The following is a 3,214-nucleotide window of genomic DNA, read 5'->3' as shown; positions in this document are numbered from 1 at the left end:
CTTTGTCTATGTCATTGTTGAAGATACTAAATAACACTGGCTCCAATATGGACCTCTGAGGGACACCACTTGTCACTGATGTCCATCGGGATTCTGAGCCATTGACCACTACCCTCTGGATGAGATCGTCCAACCGCTTTCTTATCCATATAGCAGTCCATTCATCAAGTCCATCTCTCTCCAATTTAGAGAGGATGTTGGGTACCATGTCAAAGGCTTTACAGAAGTCCAGATAAATGACATCTGCAATTTTTCCCTTGTCCACTGGTGTAGTCACTCCATCAGAGAAGGCCACTAGGTTGGTCACAATAATGCTTTGAACCAGGTATCCCACTCATCCTGCCAGGGAATTAAGCCACTCAGCTAGCCAGGCACCACCAGTAGATTATTTCATTTGATGCATTAAGTCCTGGAGACATTGAATGTTGTCCCCTATGCTGGCTGATTTATCAATTACACTGAAGTGACATATGCCTTCAAAATTGGAGCAGTATTTATGGTGTCAAAGAAGGAGAATTGTCCACCACCAACTGATTTTGTAATGTTTCTTGGCATACAGCTGTTACCTACTTGGAAAGAATAACAACGAGGAACATGAATATCAAAAGCACTTGTATAGTATAATCCTGTAATACAGCTACTGGGATTGGCATGCCAATGAAACATGTTTTCAAGAGATCTGCAGCTGTTAATCCTCCCTCAATACAAAAGGCAGACAAGTTAGTTACAGTAGAGGCCAACCAAATACAAGTATTTACATGTTAATCTCATGAAAATATATCCAGGACATGTGCTTATAGTACAAGACTGCAAAGCATGATGAGCCAACCTGTGATAAGGGAGTAAAACAGGAATGCAAATGCCTTCCAGTAATACATATGCCATTACTCCAGCTCCTTCAGCTACTATTGCTCTGAGGTTGATAACCTGATATGGGGTAATTGCCCACACGTATTGAAGTGCTTCAATTTGATGTTGGGTTTGTGACACCAATAACACCATTCAAATACTGTCTCCTCTAGATAAGGCACAGTTATTCATCAAACATATCCAAAATGCAAGAACTTGAGAATCTGATATCAACAAAAGATGTAAAATAAGAGAAGTTGGAGTACAGAACCATATGAAATTCTGAACAGTTATTCTATGAATCTTCATGTCTAGGTGTCCTAGTTTAGGGCAAATTTGGGGAAAAGCCTCTGGAAGGAGCCCCCAGAAAACAAACCCCCACGGCCCCTCCCCACCCACCTGGTTCAGGAAAAAATTTTCTCTGAGAGAAGTGGAAAAGAACCTGTTTATTTAACAAACAAAGCACTCCCCAGCACCAAAGAAGATAACAACACCAGATGGCAACAAAACTCTTTTACCACTCTGAAGAGATAAACAAATCCAGAAAGTCTTTCCTGGGAGTGGTTGCCTGGGTCTGGACGCTGGGGATTGCTCTGGGCACTGGGAATGGCTGCTGCAGATCACAAAGCGCAGGCTCTGTGTGTTCCTTGGTGTTTCCAGGTCCCAGTCCGGAGCAGGTTGGATGGTATTCAGGACAAGGAAAGGAAAGGAAACAGTCCAGGGAAATAATTGGACTGCTTAGCTAAACTAACTAGGAAGCAAAGGCAAAAGCAGAAGCAAGCAAAGCAAGCAAGCAAAAGCAAGCAAGCAAAGCAAGCAAGCCAAGCCAGCACTAGCCTCTTCTAGACAGCAGACCATGGGGGGAGGTGAACTGGCTGATAACAAGGCAAAACAAACCTTAACTTTCAGAGTCAGTTCTGAAAGCACAGAACATAATATCAAACATAAACAGAACACATGATTGGAGATACAAACACCATAACGTCACCCTAGGACACTAAGCTAATAGGTTGCAGTCCTGGCATGCAATCTATCAGTGTAAACAATTCTCTTTACCCTCTAGATAATAATTTGGGACAGATACCATCTGGAAGAAATTCAGTCTTTGTCATGTTTGTATGATCATGGGATGCTTGATTGTGAATACTCCAGCTGTTTAACAAGAAATTTGAGAGCCATTCAGGAAGGGGAGGTGAAGCTTCCTTTGTTCCTGAGTGACTGATTATAAGAGGCCTCTGGGGACCGCAGTGACCCAGAGCGTGGCAAACAGGAGCGGACAAACAGGGGCGTGGCACGTCTCTGGGGTGTCGTCACGGCAGTTTGCGTGGCAGTTTCCGCAGGCAGGGCAACCAGGCAGTGTTGCAGATTTTCTTGCTAGTAAGGTGTGCTGTGTGTTGTTTGAGGTGTTTCTGTTGGCTGCTTGATTTTGGGCTTTCTGCTAGTAATGGTTTTAACATGGTCGAAAACTGTGGTTGGTACCAGTGTATGTGACCAAGTGGAGCCCTCCAAAAAGGATGTGTCTGTACAGACCCATTCCTGCCTGGAGTGTTCGAGCTTATCAATGGCTTCAAGGGGTGTTGTGGAAGAGGCCTGCCTACGGTGTGAACAGGTGAATGATCTCCTTTCACTGGTGGCTGAGCTTAGGGAAGAAGTTGAAAGATTAAGGAGTATCAGGGATAGTGAAAGGGAAATAGACTGGTGGGATTCAGTCCTTTCATCTTTAAGAGAGGCCCACCAAGAGTCAGAAGACTCATATGCCTCTCACTCTCAGACAATAGAGGGGCACCTGGTAGATGAAGGGGAGTAGAAATGAGTCCCTGCTTGGGAAGGTAGTGATAAAAACCCCTCCTGCCCCCCATCCCCCAGCCAGGTGCTACTTCAGAATAGGTATGAGGTCCTGGATCTAGAGAGCCAGCCAGATGATTTAGGAGATAATTATCTGCCCAGTGAGACTCCCAATTATGACTCATCTGTAAGACGTATCACCACCTCTAACATCAAGAAGAAAAGAAGGGTAATCGTAGTGGGCAATTCCCATATGTCGACTGGACCCATTCCACAGGGAGGTCTGCTGAGGGACTTCCTGGACTGATTCAGCCTTCTGATTATTACCCACTGCTGATACTCCAGGCTGGCAGTGATGATATTGAAAAGAGGAGTGTCAAGGCGATTAAAAGGGAGTTTAGGGCACTGGGTCAAGTGGTCAATAGACAGGGGCACAAGTAATGTTCTGCTCAGTCCCGTTAGTGGCACAGAAAAATGATAAAAGAAATAGGAGAACTTAGATCATTAACAAGTGGCTCAAGGGTTGGTGTCATCAGCAAAATTACAGATTTTTTGATCATGGGGCAACTTTTATGGCACC

The sequence above is a fragment of the Lonchura striata genome, chromosome W (assembly GCF_050655825.1).
Source record: "Lonchura striata isolate lonStrDom1 chromosome W, ASM5065582v1, whole genome shotgun sequence".
Taxonomy (NCBI): Eukaryota; Metazoa; Chordata; class Aves; order Passeriformes; family Estrildidae; genus Lonchura; species Lonchura striata.
This window is presented reverse-complemented; position numbering follows the sequence as displayed.